Below are 21584 nucleotides of genomic sequence, written 5' to 3' on the forward strand. Positions count from 1 at the left end.
AAACATAACATACTTGCAGACAACATGCACCTTTGCTCAGTTCTCCAGAGGAGGAATGTAGATGATTTTTCTTCAATTAATTTAAACTATTCTGATCTTGGGAGTGCAATGAAATAATTAAATAATCACACTCCTTTAATCTGTCAACCTCTCATATTGATTATTCTAAGAACATTTCAAATGTTTCTGTATGTTTCACCAACAAATTGTGTCTTACTACCAGAAGTACCACAACACTGACCAAGAGAAGTAAGAATAATGTCATTGTTAATCTATGAGACACAGAAAGTGGACTGTTAAAAGATTCCATGTATCTCATTTACATACAGAAAATTGAAAAGAATCTGAGACTCAAACTACTTGACTATATTTGTTGACTCTGTATTTTGAATGCTGGCATTACGAAATCAGTGCTGCCCTATTTGCTGAAAAACCTACAAAGAATTCAGGATGCTCAGTACCCTTGAGTCTGAAACACCAATTACTTCAAGAGTTTATAAAAGTCAAATAATAGAGGAACGCTTTTAAGAATCACATAGTTAAAATGAGATTATGGAGCATATATCCTTAATCCACTGTCTCTATCACTTATTTTGAAAGGATTTTGACTTGATCAGCAATGTCATTACCAACTGCAGTCATTTAGTTAAATATTAATTTATACTGCCAACATAGGTACGAAGGCATTTGCCAAAAATATTGACAGACATTTGATTCATTACATATATTCAATGTTTTGTAGAACGATATAGGGAAGTGTAGTGGGGCTGAGCCTTGCATTCACACAGTGTTAAGTTAGCATGAGCTTATTCGAAGTTTAAACGCCATTTTACCTTTTGCTGTCTTTTGCACACGGCACACACTTTAGCTAGTGTTTAGAGTTAGCCTGAGTGCTTTGCTTCACATGAGAATAACTTGTTTTTCTACATTGCTAGACTTGCTTCGTATGCTTAGTCTGAACAGTGAGTGCCGAGGCCTTCAAGGTTATATAAACACTGTGGCTGTTGTTCGAACTGATCAGCGCACATTCTAGCCATACCACATATGCAGCTGTGGCCACCTCAGATACTGGCGCCTTTAATAATGCACTGTGTAGGCATGAATGAACACACTTGGAGAACATTCGTATGCTGAGAGCTTGTCCAGAACTTGATGTGATTCACTACTGCTAATCTTTGAGGTAGGGGGTCACCTATGCAAGCCTAAGAGACCTTCCTTAGTAATAAAATAACCTACTAGCAAGGGAGGGTGAAATATAGGTATATATGTAACCTGTTTCCATTGAGCATTATAAAACGCTTTCTCCCTTTGTATTTTATGGAATAGTAACTATGCTGACAATCGTATTTCTTATCATATGTTTTCTAGCATTAGCTAAGATGCTGCACCTGAGATCACGGCGTTAAAATAAATATTTTAAACTTGCTTGTGTCTCCCTTTACTCCATGTTTTGGACAGGTATGAGAGTGTAATGAAAGAGTGCTCATGTTTCCCACCTTACCTGAGGTAACCTAAGTCACTTGTTCTGGGTTGTCAAATCATTGGTAACCTTGCTATAGGATGAAGAGCTAATGAGACACTGATGCTAGGGTTTTGGGTACTAAGGTGAGTTTTTGGGTCTCTGTGCACAGTTCTGTGTCTGAGCAGAATCCCTGCAACAGAAGAAAATTTATTTTCTATGCTATTTGCATGGTTCTGGGCAAGCACTTCATACTTTCTTTTTGATTGTTAGTGACCAAGTAAATAAACATGTTTTTTGCTATTTGAAAGCCCGTCAGCCAAACAGTACATCATTTCTGCTGGTTAGCAAGCAACCAGGTAAATAATAGTGCAAATAAAGCGTATTTGCTATGTGCATGCCTGCTGCCCAAATTATACATGATTTCTGCTATTTTGCCAGCACCCGGATAAAGGTTGAAAGTTTCTTTGCAATGTGCCTGCCAGTGACAAATAATGCATAGGCCGGGTGAATAGTGACGTTTCTTTGTTGTTTGCATGGTTGACAGTCAAACAGTTCTTAGTTTCTGTCCATTAGCCACAGATAAATAGTGAAAATTCCTTGCTAATTGCACGATCTGGTGAAACAGTGCAAAAAGTGATTTACCTGATCACAGAAGCACGCCCTGCAATACTTTGTAAATCTGGAGTAATGCAAGACAGCGCAAGTCATTGCCTTGCATTTCTCTTCCACAGAGGCATTCAATGGGGGGGAGCGTGGGCAATCTGCAACACACAAAGAAAGAGGAAAACGCCTCAAAGTATTACTTTTGTGAAGGAAGTTGTCTCTTCATGCACCAAAAACAATCCTGCCATGGTACAAGGTTGCCTGTGTTGGTGCAAGCCTGCACATGGTGCACCAGCGCAGGGAGAGAACAGGAATGCGCCATGTACTGTTAAGTGTGGAGCATTACCGTCCTCTCCCCTTTGTGTAGCACAACAAGGTGCCTTGCTGCGTTGCGTGACATTTTGATGAATCTGAGCCTCACTATTTAACTGTTGCTCCTCCAAATGGATGCTTCTTCCTTCCTTAAATTTATGCTGGAAATGGAAAAGTTCAGGAAGACAATCTGAGGTTCCTTACGGAAATATATAATTTTTCTCATCAAGTACAAAATGCAAATATTTCAGTACTATAAAGCTCCCAGACAAATTCAAGAGGAAATCCCAAACTTTTATTGATGATTTAGCAATTCACCCTGGTATGCTAAAAGCATGTCGCCCAATGCTTATAATTGTGCAGATCGTTGCAGGTGGTGGTCACCAGTGCTGAATTTTGGTGACTGGAACTTATTTTTCATCAAAAGACTTTGTCCAAGAGCAAAAGCAATAAAGAGACATTAGACAATAGTAAGTAAAGGAAAAGCAGGCATGACAAAGAACCAGCAAGAGTGAGATTCAGGAACAAAAATGTAGTGTGGTGGGAGGAATTGGCGTGAGGTAAAGTAAGATCAATTAGACTTGGTTCCCAGCAACCCTCATGCTAAGTCAGGCTCCAAAGAGGCAATGTGGGCCACTGTATGTTTTTACAAAGCATTGCATTGCCCAAGCTCTCCACACTCCTTCTTGATTGATTGCCTTCATTTATGGCTATAAGGTGATTTGTTGCAGAGGTCAGTCTGGCAGCATTCCACTTCATCTGGGCTTAATGACTTGCTCCGTTGGCATGCTTCCTTGGTCTTGCAATCAAAGGATTCACCTGTGGATGAAACAACCTTTTTAGCTTCTGTCTAGTTTTTGCGTGTGCAGGATCATAAAGAAAAATGGAAAGAACTGTAGTAAAAAAGTTGAGGAAATGCACGTGTACAATAACTAAGGCCAGGGTTGTGGTTTAAGGTAAGAAATTACAGCTTAATTGTATTAATTTTTTGTGATACTTACTTTTTTATTTTAAAAATTCTTTTTATTGGTCAAATACACATTGCACTATAGTTATAATCCAAATTGCAATAGGGCATCTTGGCAACCACATAACAATACACATTATATCAATGCTGCACAAATCTACTCCCCACCCACCACCCCTTTTTGAGATACTTATTAAGTTAACTGAATCACCACTATTGCATCTTTGGCTTCTCCCTGCAACCTCTGTGGTCTAAGAACAGTGAATGTTGCGGACCCAGAAAAACTTAAGTGGCAAAAGCGAACAATATTCAAACCCTGTGGCCAGCATCGAATCCCACTAATACATCTCCTTACCTCTTAAAAATGTCAATAGCTGTATGAGTTATTGGGCCTCATTTAGACCCTGGTGACATTCCCACAGGCCACCCAGTTCAGCAGAGGCCATGGCCTTTATTTCCATTGAGGAAGATCTCCTCCAAGTGTAGAGATCCCTGCCAAGTTGGCAAGGATATATGTTCTTTCAATGCAGATGTGAGTGCAACTGTTCTGCTGAAAGCACTAACTATTGCTGAGTGGGTTCCATGATTGATAAGTCCTCATGGCAAATTATGTTTTAACAAAGCCTAAGATTCAAAAAATCACTAAATCCATTTTGCTAATCAGTAGTAACTCATCAGAAACCTAAATCCAATAGCAATGTGTAAGGGGCATGCTTAGGGCTTCCTTTCCAAACAGCGATTTTTTAAGGGCTGTGTCAATGATTTTAAAATGTAGTTGCATAACATTGAAAAGTTACAGACTCCCAAGTTGGGGTGGTAAAATATTTGCAAAAGGGAAGTGGTCCTCTAAGGGTCCCTTTGTCTTTGTGAATGTAAACATTTTTTGTTGGGGAGTAGACAGCAGTCTTGGGGACCATTGCCAAAACTCAAATGAACTTTCAAAAAATGATTCTTTTAAATGTAGCCCCATTTTCTTTCAGTAAAATGGACAGCTATAGAAAACAAGTTTACTAATTTCAAAATGCGATCACATACATGGTGGTCTGCTGAACCCAGTAGGCCACCACTGTGTGATAGCATCCAATTGTGATGAGTTGCACTTTGCAACCTACCTCTGAAAAATTGATGAGGAAAGTGGTATTGCGACCCACTTTGATTTTTGCGAACTGATCTATAAGTACATAGGTCGGTTTGCCGAGTTCTTTTCTATTCACAAAAATACACTGTGGAATTTGCAACAAGTTTTTGCGAATGGAAATTTCCCCTATCTGGCCTAATGTTCTACAGACATTCATGAATTGTGAATTTATTCTGGTAAAACAAAATAACAATGTTGCTGATGCTCAGTAAGCTTTCTTCCTGCATATTGGGTCTATTGGTTTTATTAACCACTTGGAATCCCCATGTCCCTAAATAGAGTGAGATTGCTGTCAATGTGACTGGATAGTCCTATTGGAGATGGACTTTCAAGATAGTGTTTTTCCACTGCTGGGCCACTGGAAACCCTGCATTTACAACAGCACTAAAAAGGCGGAGAGAATGAACTGCAAGCTTGGTTCAATTGGGCATCTGACAACCTTTAAATGACCCTTCTTTTCTGTTGTCATCATTTGTATGCAAAATCCAGAAGATTAGTTGACCACACACAGTGAGTCTCTGCCTTCCTTCAGAAGACACTAATATACAAATGATAACCTGTATGTTAAATTGTGCCCTAGTAAATGCCAGGTCAGCAGTTGTAATGCCCTGCAGTTGGCCAAGTTGCTAGACATCAGTGCACACAAATATGATTCTTGGATAAAGCTTCATTGAAATTAAATTATTTTCAACACCTGGTTACCTTTTGCAATCATTTTTAGTGAAGTGTTTGGAAGATGCTACGACTCTCTCCAATTGGGGTAAAGGTATAGAAAACATTGAGCCCTCTTGCCAGTCGCTTGAGCAGCTCACTTTATGAATTAGTAAGTGTAGTTGCTTCAGGAGTAATCCCAATGTTTTCCCGCCCTCCAAAACATACGAGAAGTTCTTCCTGGAAACAGTGTCAAGATCTTGGATATTAGATCATGATAATGGGTGATTTTAATATTTACCTAGATATAGAAAACACTATGGCAAAGGATTTCATGGCACAGTTCAGTGGTCAGGGTTTCCAGCATATGAAGGACTCCACACATCAAGCAGGTAATCTAATGGAGTTTATCCTACAATGAAACCTACTCTCTTTAAAATTAACTAGTATCTAAGGGGACAATTCCGACTTTGGGGGTGCTTTGCTGGCTCTGCACCAGCTCAGCATGTCCAAAGCCGTACAGGGACTGCCTTCCAGATTACGAGTTGAACTCATGCCTGGTCGACTTTACATCTCTTTTCTTTTGCCGTTTCTACGGCGGTGCTGTGTAAATGAGCACCGCAATGAGAACGCAAAAGAAGTTCTAGAACGGCATGTACTGTGAGGTCCATGGCACCCTGGAACTTCGGGCGCATGTAAACAGAGGGGCACATGTTGTGCCCCCTGAATGCATCCCCATGGCTAGAGGCAAGAGGGCCCTGTAGGGCCCCCTCTGTTTTCCATATGCCAGACTTTTCAAGGCGGTAAGCTGGCTATGAAATGGCTAGTAGAAGGAAAACTCATAATATGCTTGGTGGACTGCAGCAGTCCAGCTTTGCATATTGTATAGGCCTCTGCTCCACAGCAAGGGAGCGGCGGGTCCCTGGCTCAGCTGGCATAGCAGTGGCAGATCCTAAAAGCCTCCTCGTAATGCGGTGGATGCAAGACCATCACTGCTGCGCCACTGCAAGTATGGTGGTCAAAGACCACCATACTCCTATTCGGGCCCTAAGTGTCATGGTTTGTTGATGCATTTTTTAAATTTGCGAAAAAAACTACCCATATTACAAGCGCCCTATCCACAAACCTGAAACTTTACTCTCTAGTTGCCCAATCTATAAACTGTCTAGTATTTGCTTGCGTTACCAAAAATGGAGACACTATTGTGTATCAATTCCGTGATGAATGTGGAAAGGTGTTAGACTACTTTCCACCATTGGAAACAGAATAACTAATCTGATTATTAAAACCAGTACACTTGGGTTAATACCTATTTTATCTTAAAAATAACCTGCTATGATGCCACTGGCACATAACACAGGATGACTCTGAAAAATCAGCATTTGAGGCACACCATACTATTCATATAAAAATTAATCTAGCAAATTATTGAAAATACATGAGAAACATGTAGCATTAAATAATATGAAGACTTCAAGGGTCACTCAAGCCCAAGTAGTTTCTGACTTATTAGCTACCTATTTTTCCAGGAATTTAACATCAGTTGGTAAGAGATCGGTGCAGATACCAACATTTATCCAGGACCAATGTCATTCACACTGTATGACCTGGCTTTTTCAGGGGGCTTTATTCCCAGACATTTTGCTTTTTGGCCTACTGTTTGTGACCTGATGTTGTTGGTATAATGACTCTGGGCACTTTAACACTGCTGATCAATGCTAAAGTGCATATGCTCTCCATGTAAATTGTGTTAATGGATCGGTGTTTCCATGATTTGCTTATTTGACTTACTACTAAGCCCCTAGTACAGTGCATTGTGTGTGCCCAAGGCCTGTAAGTCAAATGCTGCTATCAGGCCTGCAGCACTGATAGTGCCACCCATGCAAGCTACCTTTTAAAAGGGTCTCAGACCTGTCACTGCAGTGTCTGTGTGCATCTTTTACTGCTATGTCAATCTGGAAAGTGCAACCACTTGCCAGGCCCTAGCCTTTCCTTGTCTTACATGTAAGACACCCCTAAGGTAGTCCCAAGGTACCCCTGTGGGCAGGGTGCAGTGTATGTGAAAGGTAAGACATGTACTGGTATGCCTGACATGTACTGATAGAGAAATACATGTATTTCTTTTTTCACTATGAAAATGCTATTGTCCCGTAGGATAGAATGGGAGTTTATTTATAACATCTCATAAGTATAAATTTCCATTGGGGCCAGGTAGGAAGACAGCATTTAGTATGCCTGAACTCAGAACATAAAAAATGCATCTTTTAGTAAAGATGTTTTTTATAATATGTGTTTGAAAGTACCACTTTTAGAAAGTGTGTATCTTCTTGCTTAGCAATCCTGAGTGTCTCTCCTGGTTTGTGGATTGACTGTCTGGCTTTGGAGAGACAAGGGCTGGGGATGTGCATTCTCTCAGATAGCAACTGGGTGGTTAAGGTGTGCCCTGCCTTTCCCGAATGAGTCAGGACTGGGCTGAATAGACCTGGGCTGCATTTAGAGTACTTGGAGGAGATTTCCCTGCCCCTGAATTGGCTTGGTCTGCCTCTCACAATGCCATCTCCACCTCCTGCCAGTAAGCTGGGCCAGGGATGACAGAGCTGGTTTGGACTGAGCACAAATATAGATTAAGTATAAATATTGAGGCCTAGACCCCAGTACTTATATTCTTTTGGATTCAAGCGGAACTTCTGCAAAGGAGAAGAGCTGGAAAAGCTGAAGGAGAAGTACTGCCCCTTTGCTGTGTGCTATTTGGGGTTGTCCTGCAGTGGATGTTTCTTCCAAGGAGGAGACTTAGACTTTGCTGTGTGCTGTGTAAGCTGCTTGAAGGAGATCTCCAATGGCTTGGTGTAGAGATTGCCTCCTGTTCTGAAGTCTCAGGTATGCAAAGTCTTCATTTCCTCCATGCACCTGCTGTTTCAGCTGCCACAGAGGGAAATTGCAACACCGACGCCGGCGAGCGATGCCGTGACCTGCAATGAAGCCATGGGCCCCACTTGTGAAGTGCACAATGCACTTCCCTGACTTACACAGTAGCCCGGACACCTGCAGACGCTGCACCGTACTGACTCTGACCCCGTCACCGTGGCCGCTGCCTTCTAGGGCACAGTTTGTGATGCTCACGATGCACCTCCCCGACCTTACTGATGCCGGTGCTTCATCATTGTGGAGCCGATACCTGACGTGAGTGACCTCCCAAAACCAACAACCCTGCATGGTCATAAGGAACCGATGCCTCGATGCCACCACAACAGCACCTCCCTGGCAACAGTAAAGAACCAAAGCCTCACTCCCCTACATCGCAGTAAGGAACCAACACCTCATCTCACCTGTGGTTGTAAAGAACCGACGCTGCCCAGCTCCAACAAACATCACCTTTCCGATGCCGTGCATTATCTTTGGGGCCGATTACGTTGTTCGCCCACCATCGCAGCTGCATAAGGGACCGCCCACCATAGGTGAGGTGGTCCCGCCATACGAATTAGGATGCGCCCGCCACACTGGCAGGCACATTCTGTATTTTAACTTTGCGGCGGGTGGCAGTACCCGCCACAATGTTAAAATACATGTTGTCCTTTTGTATGTACAACATGACAGGCACCTTGCGGTGCCTGCCACCGTGTACATGCAAATGCTGGGGGGTACTATAGGTACCCACCATGTGCAGCAACCTGTGGGGTCCGGCATGGGCCCCCGACGGCATTCTCCGCCTCTCTTTTTGCGGCGGGATCTCTGCCGAAAAAGACAGGCATCGTAATGCCCACAGCGGTGCCTGCAGGGCACTGCCGCCATAGCCCCATTGTACCGTGTCCGGCAAGGTGGGTGGAAAAAGACCACCTTGCCGGACAACGGCAGACGGTCTTTCCGTCTGCCGCGGTACCATTCCCATTCCCAACGCCATCCTAATTTGGCAGTGGGAATATTCAGGTTGATGGCGGGTGGTCTGCCACTACCGGGCCGGCGGTCCTCACTGCTGGCCCGGTGGTGGCGGCTTCCCGCCATCATAATCAGCCCCTTTGTTTTCATCATTTACCAAGGTACTGTTCTCTGGGGGTCCGTGTGACTCCAGGCCCGATGCTGCCCACCTCTTGGTTGGTGGCATACTTTGGAATTTTCAGCTCTCATGACATCGTAATAGCCCCAGGTGGAGCTATCTGTTGCTACAAGCGTTATTTTTGTGGATAACCTATTTTTCATAATATCTTGATATATGTATGTTGGAATTTTGTCATTTTAGTCTTGTGTTTAATTAAAGATTTACTTTTTTCTAAACTGGTGTGGTGTCCATTTGTAGTGTTTTCACTGTATTACTGTATGTGTGCACGAATGCTTTACACACTGCCTGTGAGATAAGCCTGTCTGCTTGTGCCAAACTACCAAGGGGGTGAACAAAGGTTCACTAAGGGCTTAATTTCCTTACCCTGACTAGAAGCAAGGGTCCCTACTTGGACAAATGTGCAAACCATTGCCAACTATAGACCTCCATTTCTAACACACACCATTTCTCCTTGAAAGAAAGATATTAAAAATATCTTGAGTGCCTGTATAGAGTGCAGCTATTACAGATGCCTAAATAAGACTAAGGGCCTGATTTAGATTACGACGGATGGGATACTCTGTCACAATGGTGACAGACATCCCATCCGCTGAAATATAAATCCCATTGGATATTATGGGATTTATATTTTGGTGGGCGGGTTATCTGTCACAGTTGTCAGGGAGTAACCCATTCACCGATATCTAAATCCGGTCCTAAGATTCAGTTGGCACAAGTAGAGGAACAGTTTCACATTTAGGCGGAAAAAGTCATCCTATTTCAGATGGCGTGTCAGGTTTGTGAGTAGGTGAATTTAAATTATGCCAGCTTAATTTGTGTCATTTTTGGAATTATGACATACACTTGCTATGGAAAATTACAGCATCCACCCACTTTGCATAATTATGCAGTAGTCACTGATAGAAGTTACTGTGTACAATCTGTGTGAAAAATGTACAATTGGGCAGGAATAATAGAACGCCAGCAGCTGTTGTTCACTGTGTTTTTGTTTAAATGTATCCTCACACCAAAAATTGATGCTTGATAAAATATTGCATACAATTACTGTTTCCCATTGAACACAATTATACATAATTTTGTATATTTTGTGTCCTTTCGCATCATTTTGTGTAATAAAACGAAATTGCATTAATTTTGCACTCTCCTATTACTGAGCCTCTTGAAGGACAAAAGTCCTTCAAGAGCCTCAAAAGTGTTCATCAGGAAAAAAAAGACGATCGAGGCTGGCCATTAGCATGGGCCTTTTTGGTCCTCTTGACTGCCTTCACTACAGTGGATCATGAGGTACACAAGTTCCCGAATCCCAATTTGAATTGATAGATACCAAAATGCATTTTTCCAGAAGCAAACAGCCTGATCCTGCGAATTGGGCAGTTTGCAACCCATAAATGTGCAAGTTACATCTAGCCCTATGTTACAAACACTGGACAGGTGCTGGGTAATAGCTAGAAAAGGAAAAACTAGGTGGACAATTTATATGAAAATAAAGAACCAAGGAAAAGGGCAACAGTATAAACACCAGGAAAGTAAGCAACAAGAGAGCAGTAGAAAAATTATCATAAATGGTAGCTTATATGCTCCATGGAAAATTACTCGACTTCATGGACTTCAATTCATCAAAATGCCTGGGGTAGCGAAAGTGGAATCACATGCCTTGTGACCTCTGCCTGATGTCACAGGATGTGGCAACACATGAACTTTGACCTGATGACAACACAGTTGGTGACATCACCCTCCCTTTCACCCATCCCAATAATATCACTGGAATTGAAATCCGACAAACTTTGACCTGGTAACATCACAGGAAGTGACATCACCTACCCTTTGGACCCCTGTGAAATCAAAGGAAGTAACATTGCATGACCTTTGACTTGGTGCTATCACTGGAAGTGAGGCACACAACTTTTGGTTACTTACATCAAATACAGGCAGGAACATCTCTACAGATGCAAAAGAAGTACCATATAAACAAAAATACTTTAAATCCTATTGAAAACGCAGTTGCAAATATTGTTTCCGGTAGTATCTTCAGATATACGATTAAGATAATGTAGCATTGATTAAGAACCTATCAACTAGTGTTCAACAATGGAGAATAGACTAGTCAAGTTGAAATCAGCCATTATCAATATCAAATAACTTATAAAATGGGAGGCTGACGGGCTTATAATGTTGAAAACAAGTGCACTTTCACATTTGTTTTAGAAAATAACAGCACCATATAATTAAATCTAAGTCTTTGGAACATAGATAAAAATGCAATTTAATGCAGGTTAAATTCTCCCAGCAACCTTCCTTTCCATGTCATGGTGTACATACTTCCAATCCTGTGGAGCCATTTGACCGTTCCAGGTATACTATCATTAATTGCTTCTACAGAAAACATGCACATCACTGGTACAGTACACTTGTGTTGATCATTATATCTTCATTAGCAATTTAAAGTGTTACAAAAACATGGGTAGCTTTTACTTACAATGACGGAGATACTGGCTATCATGTTGATACTGCATTACTGATAAGAAGATATGCTGCTACTTAGCTTCCTTGGGAAGAAGAAGGTGCTGACTAGGTGGATAGAAAGAGGCCAAAAGGTCACATGTCCCCATCTAGAACTGTATCATGTGGTATGAGCAGCAGCTGGATCTAGTGATTATTGGGGCATCATCCTATGTAGAGGCTGACTTGAGGGCAAGTTGATGATCAGCTAATATGAAGTCCAGAATAGTCCGATAGTGCCACAGATATGGTATACAGATCTCCGAATAGCATACTTGCTGGTACAACAAATGGTTGTTGTGCTGATAATTGCCAGTCTTGATGAGAAATCAAATGAGTGTACAGCAAGTGCTTGGCTACTGGAAATCAAAGTGGCTATCAGTGCTTTGTATTATTGGTTCAGGTGGCATAGTCCTCAGGCAAAATATAGACTGATTGAGGAGTAACTGTTGTTTGCCTGGCCCTCAGTAGAAGGCTGATACTGCATGACTGTGTGGTGGCTGCTCCTGCATAGGCTGTTGGCCTCTGTGATCACTGGCAGGTCTCTTCAGGTTGCATAGGCCTCGGAGGGAATAGAGACTGATCGAGGAGTAACTGCTGTTTGCCTGGCAAAGTGTGAAGCTGCTGTTCTTCTTCTCTGAAGCTGCTTCTCCGAATAAGAGAATGCACTAGCTCATTTTTGAAGAGAATACCCCTGGTGGCGCATGTAAACAAAGCTGTAGATGGCTTCATTGAAATTTAGTAGCTTAACCTCATTAGGTTTGCAAGCCATTAGCGTTACATCAATGAGTCTCTTATCTCCATATTTATTGGGCAGGTAATATTTTTACCCTTTTCATTCAGGAGAAGAATCTCTCATTTGTGGCAATAGTAAAAGGTAACATGAGAACTTAATGTAAAAGATCCAAACACTGAGGAAATGCTCCTGATAGATACATGAGATATTGTCTGACAGAGTGAATACCTGGCACTTTGTTGCCTGAATGATACAATTTAACAATCTCCTGTTCCTATTGAAGATGACTTCAATCTACTGCAGCCTCTGGATATTTGTCAACAATAACAAGTGTACAGGAAAAGTCACAAAAATGTGTAGCTTTTCAACGTAACATTCCAACAGCAGACATGAGGCCAGGGTGTCTACAAATCGAGCATCAAACTCATTGACGGAGGTACTGGCTATCATGTTGATACTGCATTACTGATAAGAAGATATGCTGCTACTTAGTTTCCTTGGGAAGTAGAAGGTGCTGACTAGGTGGATAGAAAGAGGCAAAAAGGTCACATGTCCCCATCTAGAACTGCATCTTGTGGTATGAGCAGCAGCTGGATCTAGTGATTCAGTCAGTCAGTCAAAACCACTTTAGTGGAGTGGTGTGGCTCACTGGTTAGAGGCGGCAGACCCAGAAGCAGAGAACAGCCCGGGACCAGGGTTCAATTCCCGACGCGGCAGGGTCATGGACCAGGGTCAGCGGACTCGATAATTCTTGCCTCGGTGCCTACTCTAACCAGGGATCACACTTGTAAAATCTGGGCATTAGCTTGGCTCATCTATACAATGGCCCCCCACATTCGCCGGGGATGCCTGGTTTCACCTTGGAGATACCCAGTAGGGACCATCTCACAGGGATAGCCAGGATGGGTTCCCCAGCGGTCTACAGTGCCACGACGCCTCAGGGCAGCAGTGCGCTTTACAAGACACATACATTTACATTTACATTTATTCGATTAGTTAAAATCATAAAAGTATACTTTACAATATATTCATAGATATAATTTTTGAGGCACAATTATAAAATACAAGAAATTCTCAGCTAACAACAATTTCATAAGTATTTATAAAACCACTGAAATTCATAATTCTGGCAATATTGTGCATCTTAATTTCCTTATCCGGACCGCTGAAACAAAATAATTAGCAATATTAAAAATGTTATGGGTTATCCAATAATTGTAAGTATAGTAATGCTGGTTTAACCTGTAAAAAACCCATACCCTTTAACAGTGGAATTATATATTTTTTTCTGATGTCTGTATAATAAGCACAGAATAACGTAAAGTGAGTGGTATCCTGGATTGAATAGCAATCACAGTTACAGGGAGCTACATCCTCTGGTTTACTCCATCCCTTAAAGTCCCCCAAAGGAGGTGGATCTGGTTAGAGCGAAATCTAGCCAGGAACCAACGATGGAACGGTTTGGTAACAATTTTTAAATATGGTTCTATAGATAAAGATGTAACTAATAAAAAGTGCGCCCTAACCAGTGTTTTTTTTAATTCTATTGCCTCTCGTTCCTGTGCTCTTAAATTCAGGAAATGTATTTTTACCCATCTGACAACAGCTTTCACAATTCCCTCAGGTTTTAAAAAGATTTCCGGGCACCCCAATTTCATAAATGTTGCTTTAATATAGAAAAGCCACTGTATCTCATTAACTCTCTGTAGAGCAAGACAATCTTTTAGGATCCGGTGATTTAGTGTAAGCTCCGGGTTCAACCATGTTTTGATCCATCAGAGTAAAGGGGCCATACTCGCTATATCGGACACATATCCCATGCCCAGCTCCTGATGACTAGCAAAGGTTGCAGTAGATTGGGGGAGGGACAGAAGTAAGCGAAAAAATGTATTTTCAGCCTCCTGAACCCCATCACTTTGCTTATAACCCCAGATAGCGGCGCCATATGTCGCAATTGCCAAACATTTTGCTTTGTAAATAGAGAGGATAGCCTCACAGGGTTTACCTCCTAGGCGCAGTGCAAAGCTGAGTAGCGCTGAAGATGATCTTCCTACAGCGTTTGTTTTAGCTGTAAACTGGGGAGCCCACGAACTTTTATCATCGAACAAAACTCCCAGATATGTAAACACCTTCACCCTTGTGACCTCTGCCCCATTGCAATAAAAGTTTCTCACATTGTTCTTACGGAAACCTAAAGACATAACATGCTACTTAGCAATGTTAACCACCAGGTCCAAGGACTTCATAAAGTCCACAAATGAATTCAGTAACCTTTGGAGAGCCAACAAGGTATGCGCGAATAATACTGCGTCGTCCGCGTATAGGAGAACAGGGATGTTAATGTTTCCTATACGCGGGATAGCCGGTGTGGCTTTGGTCAGGGTCTTGTCTAAGGCATTTACATATAGGGTGAAGAGTAGGGGGGCCAAAATACACCCATGGAGAACCCCTCTTCCGGATCTAAAGTGTCTTGTGCAATTGCCTTCCTGCGACATCCTAATAGACGCAAGCAAATCCCTGTTCAAATCCGCTAAAAAGTATACCAGGGGGGGATCAATGCCTAAATCGAGAAGGATAGCCTACAGCCTTGATCTGTTCACCAGATCAAAGGCTGTGGACAAATCAATAAAACCCAAATGAATAGACCCCCTAGAAGCTACAGTGTATTTGTCTATTAATAAATGCAGGTTAAGACACTGGTCCAGGGTGTTTCTTCCTGATCTAAATCCAGATTGGACATTTGTCAGGATCTCATTTTCTGAGACCCACTCTGTTAACTTGGCTACAATTAATTTACCGATAATTTTAACAGATGAATCTAATAATGATATGGGCCTATAGCATCTAGGATCCCCTCTTTGCCCTTTTTTGAACACAGGTGTAATAGTAGAACGAGACGAGTAAACAGGAAACCCCTGAGTAGCTGTAGAATTAAAAACGCTAGTTAAAATCTTCGCCCAAAGTTTTGGGTTGCACTTAAACAAATCAACAGGAACTCCATCTGGGCCTGGAGCCTTGTTATTAGCCGAGTCGTTTATTGCTCTCTCCACATCCTCTTCTATAAATACCAAGGGTAGCAATGGAATGTTACTGGCAGGGGGCGAAAAGGGTTCAATCACCTCATTACTCTCATAAATATTTTCGAAGTGGATCAGCCATTCCTCTTCATGGATATTCAATTCTAATATACCATTCTCTTCCCCAGAGAACAATGGATTATTAACAATAGTCCAGAACTTCAATAGTCCAGAACTTTGTGCTGTCCCTTAGAACTTCATCGGTCATTAGAGCCTCCCAGGCCTCTCTTTTAATTTCAATTTTACGGGTCTGGATCGCTAGTTTATAATCTTTTCTAAGGCTAGCTATAAGGGCCTTATCCCCAGGTTTAATTTTTAGAGCCTTTAGTAGGGTTTGGTGGGCTCTAGAACATCTAGGGTCAAACCATCTTTTTCCCTCTTTTGTCTTGGGCCTTGAAGAAATTGTAAGGTCTATAGCGACCGGAGGGCAAATAGTTTCAAAGGCTGGCATTGACAGGCCCTTCGCAGTAGAGGAATCTGCAAATTTTATGGCAATACACCCTTTTCTATTACCTGAGGTATCTGCGAGGGAAAAACCTTTATCCAGCTCTAAGATAACAGGGTTATGGTCACTAAAAATGGAACATATAGCATTATAAAAAAGCACGTGCCCTAACAGTGCTGAGGATGTAAGAACATAATCAATAACCGTCTCACTATCCCTTGCCTTAAACGTGGCAACCCTCTCTCTCTTGTCAAAGAAACCAGCCTCATAGAGATCGGCACAAGATAAAAGTTCTTCCAGAGATTCCCCTTTAGCAGTGTGTTCAAAATGGGGATGAAACGAATAGGAGGGATCATGTATTTCCTTAATACAACAGTTAGATTTACACAAATGTGTATTAAAATCTCCCATCAGGATAATATGAACAAAAGTGGTTTGCTGCTCTTTATATTTTTCTAAAAACTGCATTAAAAAACAAAGATGCTCATTACTGTATACACTTTCCCCAGAATTACAAAAATTGATTACAAGTGTTTTGGGGTTATTCGCGGTAATGATTTCTGCTATTAAACAATTAGGTGAGGACGAATCTAGCAGTTGTATTGAGCCTTTTAGTCTAACAGAAAAAAGAAATATAAGCCACCCTTTATTTCTTCCCGCCACTGATGGTCTAGTGGGCATATAGTATGATTTATAACCATCTATCCAAAAATTATACTCCCTGTCCCACGTCTCTTGCAGGGCAATTATATCATATACTCTTTCTGTGTGAAAACTTACCGGGGGCAGCAGAATCCATGTGTTGGAGGCATCACCGGCTACAGCGCTAACAGAGCTTGTTTCACAACCGGCTGTTGGTCCCCTAGCCGCCGCGACAGGAACACCACGCGGCCGCCGAGCGGGGGGACTACAGCCCCCACAATCCTTTGCGGCCTGACTCCGCCCTCTCCCGCCTACTGACGCGCCCGGGAGGCGCAGAAAAGAACAGAGCTCCATCTGGGGAGCGGGCGACTTATTCTTCTGCATGAAAACTTACCGGTGGCAGCAGAATCCCTGTGTTGGAGGCATCACCGGCTACAGCGCTACCAGAGCTTGTTTCACCACCGGCTGTTGGTCCCCCCTGCCGCCGCAACAGGAACACCACGCGGCCGCCGAGCGGGGGGACTACAGCCCCCACAATCCTTTGCGGCCTGACTCCGCCCTCTCCCGCCTACTGACGCGTCCGGGAGGAGCAGAAAAGAACAGAGCTCCTAACGTGTTGCGGGAGGCGCATGGGCGATGCCGAACTAAGCCCGGGCAAAGGGCGGGCCGTCTGTGGCCTTCCGGGGCCAGACGAGGCCGGGGCGAGGCCCCCCCTTTCCTTTACGCGGATCTATGAACATTGGACATGGCCCCTACAGTAAGAACGTACTCACTGTAGATGAACGTTGCAATATATGTAACTAAGTCATCCATAATACTCACTCTCTAACGATTATTGCTGACAGGTATCCTGTTAGACCTAGCATACAGCCTTGCTAAGAATAATAATGACTGCACGAACAACTAAGGGCAGGAACTCTTTGGAAGGAGGGCTAAATAAAGGGACGCTCGACCACTTCTTAACTAAGGTGGCCTCAAAAATCGACCATGAGATAGCGATTGTTGAACACCGACTATCACTAGAATTAGCTAACAGAAACTCTTCCCTGGGCTCCCTACTTACAGTTCCATCTCCGCCGCCACAATCCATTCAAGTAACCCTGACAAACGATCCTAGCATCCCCCTACTTCTGCAAGATTGTATTACATCTTTAACTTCAAGCAGGGGGGCACGAGTAAGCAGTGACAGTCTTGACATCTCCTTAGAATTATTATCAGAGGAACACCTAAACCCCACCGAAAAAATTACAACAACGAGAAACAATAATTCAAAGATAAGACAAACAGGGCAGGCTGTCACGTCAAAGAGAAAAAGGGGAGGAGCATGCAATCAGGGTATACCTCCAAAAACAGCTAAAATCCATCACAGCCCCTTAAACGCTAAAGGTACACTGCTAAAAGAACCTCTGTCCTTTGATTCAAACAATCTGATGAAAAATCTGGAGCATTTAGTAAAATCATTACTCTTACCCCTTATAGAAAGAGTTAAGAGGATATCTGACCAACTAAGCACCATGGCTGAAACTACAACTAATAATGCCAATCTTGTACAGCAACTGTTAACATCCAAACAACCTATTTCCCTTGGTGGTCAGATACCGGGGGATGCTCACAAACCAACAGAAACATTAGAATCCCTACCTATTGCAAAAGAGCCAAATCTGGTTCCTTTAGTAACGGACAGTACCCATACAACAAACACAGGACCAAATGAAACCACTCCAACAAAAATTCCAGATGATTTAAATATTCCTCCCAATAGAGATTACTCGACAATTAAAACCTTAAATAAAATGGGAGGACACATAGATCTCCCCCCAGCTTCCGCCCCCTATGTCATAATCCTTACCGGCGTCCCAGAACTGCCAGCAGTGAAAAGGGAAACTTATCTGGAATTAAAAAACAAGGTAATTTATTGGCTAATAAACAGTAGACCCTTGTCACGTAATATAAATGGCGAGATCATGTTCGTGAGAAGACTGGCATGGGTTGGCCATAGACCCAAGGACATCGCGGGTGATGTCCTGATTGTAAACTTCAGGGACCGGAGGGCAGTAGCTCACATCACGGATTGGTACGTCGAAAGAGGTGGCGATGGCATATCCACCCGTGATCGGAGCTATTTTTATCCTCAACCCTTAGTAACCGGGAGGTTCCCCAGACAATCCAGCAAGACGGGGAATAATCTTACCGTCTTTTCATCAGTTTCAACACCTTCGTTTTATAGAAGGCAGGAGGCACACTACCCGCTACCCACTCACAGAAACAGGCCTATTCCACAACAATATATGGGAACACAGAGATCCGCCTACATTCCGCCCTGGTCTATTCCCCTACACAATCACTACGAGGCATTAACTTCCCTTGACGAACAGGATTGAAATAGGGGGGAAAACAGGGCGCACACAATAACCTTGAAGGTCCCAGCTCTACCACCGGCTGACTTGAATGAACATTGGAGAGTACTTCCTCGTAAGGAATCCCCCGATAACAGGAGAGGAGAAGACCAAGAAGTAGGGTTTACATATGGGCTCGGTATCTCCAAACCCCAAAAATCTTCACATGAGCAAAGAACTGATCTGACTCCTGAGGCAGAGCAACCCTCTCCACCACAGATGAACATAAGCGAAAAAACTGACGCGGCTACCACCCCCCAGATGGGAAAAACTAATCTAAATTTCATATCCTGGAATGTCGCAGGGTTAGCCAGCAAAATCTCCTTTCAACCTTGGCTAGATGTTGTCCAAAACTATGACGTAATCTGCCTCCAAGAAACATGGGCAGCGGATGAATTACACATATTTGGCTATCAGACTTTCCATACGCCTGCTATTATAACTATCCAAGGAAGAAATAAAGGGGGCCTTTCTATATATGTTTCCACGGCAGCAGGAATCAAAATTTTAAAGTTTATATCTACTGAGCACTTTCAGATTCTGACTATGAGCGGCGGTCATGTTAAATACATGACCATAGTTAATTTTTATAATAATATTCCTAAAAACATTGTGGATAAAGTAATGGACAACCTTAAAAGTAGCCTATCTATCATTCAGGACCACTTATGCGGTGAGATGGTTCTTATCTGGATGGGAGACTTTAATTGCACTATCTGTCCATATGGTTCGTTGGACATGTGCGGTCTAGCCGAACACAAAGAGGACTCTCCCACCCACTTTATTCATTCCAAACTCGGAAATGTCCTTAATGGTATGTTATTCTACTCTAATTTGTCTTGCATCAATGAAATATGTTCCCCAGCCATTCCTTTTTGCCCTACTTTCAATGGTAGGGGATGTAACTTCACGATTGATTTTACCCTTTTAACAGTTTCCCATGCAACCTTGATCTCTTTATGGGAAACCCTTCCGCTAATTTTTAGTGATCACTATCCCATTCGCTTCACTCTAAAATTCAGAGGACAAACTAAGACTCCAAAAGAGAAATCTGTATACCTCCCGCCAGTTAAACTAGCTGCTTCCAATGGATACACGTTAAAATGGGATAAGGTGAATCCAGTTGACTTCTTTCTAAAACTGGAATCGGCCTGTCATGCAGACCTACTTCTCTGCTTATCTAGCACAGAGGAACCAGCTAAAGTCGTGAGCTCCTTTATCAAAGTTCAGGGCGAGATGAAGAATTTATTAACTAGGGAACACCGACTAAAAGCTAACAAACTACATGGTTGGTTTGACAAAAGCTGTACTCAAGCATATTCCTCTTTGAAAAGAGCTCTACACCCATCACCTAGATCCTCCCTTACGATTCGGCTAGCTAGGAAACAATATAAAGCGCCCATTAAAAATAGGAAGACTCAATTGAAAAAGGAGGCTTGGTCAGCTTTATGCGATGCTTCCATAAGCAGGGATAACACAACTTTTTGGAAAATTGTCAATACCCCTTATCTAACTAACAGAGATGGAGATATCATAGATCAGGCCATTGATGGGGAAACATGGGTTAACCACTTAACACACCTCTACGACACTGTGACCCCCCCAGAAAATGCAAATTCCGGAACGGGACTGCCGAATACCCAGTGAGACAATTCCCCGCCTACCGTGTTTCCGTTGGGTATCATTTTTATTTGTTGGGAGGTCTTAAAAGCTATCAGCGATAGCCCTTCTGGTAAAGCCCCGGGGCCAGATGGAGTCCCAATAGACGTATATAAAAACGAAACCGATCAGTGGGCTCCACTATTAACAAACGTTTTAAATCAAGTAAATCAACAGGGGCTCATACCCTTTTGGACGGAAGCTATAGTGGTCCCTATTTTTAAAAAGGGCAACCGAAATGACCCTACCTGCTACCGCCCGATCTCATTGCTTGATGCATTAATGAAAGTAGCAGGCCGAATAGTGTTACACAGGATTCAATCATGGGCTGAGGAAAATGATATTATATCAAATCTGCAATATGGTTTTAGAATGGGAAGGACACAATAGAGCAGGGTTTAAATCTTGCAATGACAATATCAAAGTATAGGTTTCAAAAAGAAGGGAGGCAAAAGGACACCATTTACCACTCAAGATGGTGGAAGGTCCAGTAACAGCTTAGTGTCTGTACAGAGTACTCGAGAGTCAAACCAAAAGGGGTTGCTGTACTGTTCCTAAGGAAGGAAGCGATAGGAAAGTTCTTGCTGGCGTGACCAAGGTGGGGAAAGGAGAGGGATATTATTGATACCCTGGGGCATCCATTGTGTTGGATATATTTGCCTCACACACCCCGAGGAGTGTCATGCTTCATCATCGGCGGTTGCTCCTCGTCGGGGAGGCGGTGCAACCCCCGACGGGCACACCTCAGAGAGGGGCTCTTTGGCGGAGATCTTTTTTCCAACTGCCTATAGGTGAAGTGGGGGTATGTGGGCAGGGCGGTGTAAACCTATGGTGAGGTGGCTAAAATGTAACAAGGGGTACCGGAATGGATTTTATTCTGGGGGTCCCCTAGCTACGGTTAAAAAGTGAAGCTAGTTCCCTAGGTGTCAACCTATTATGTTGT

At 42.8% G+C, this 21584-nt stretch overlaps 1 long non-coding RNA gene across 1 annotated transcript in view; it reads right to left on the bottom strand.

Annotated features, from left to right (window-relative positions):
* Window positions 1-2650: 2650 nt before the first annotated feature.
* LOC144766857 (uncharacterized) overlaps window positions 2651-21584 on the bottom strand; it is a 227276-nt gene continuing 208342 nt past the window's right edge. The window contains exon 2 of the long non-coding RNA XR_013597958.1: window positions 2651-3196. This is a non-coding gene — a long non-coding RNA (uncharacterized LOC144766857). The remainder of the gene's footprint in view (window positions 3197-21584) is intronic.

This window comes from Lissotriton helveticus, chromosome 7 (assembly GCF_964261635.1).
Source record: "Lissotriton helveticus chromosome 7, aLisHel1.1, whole genome shotgun sequence".
Taxonomy (NCBI): domain Eukaryota; kingdom Metazoa; phylum Chordata; class Amphibia; order Caudata; family Salamandridae; genus Lissotriton; species Lissotriton helveticus.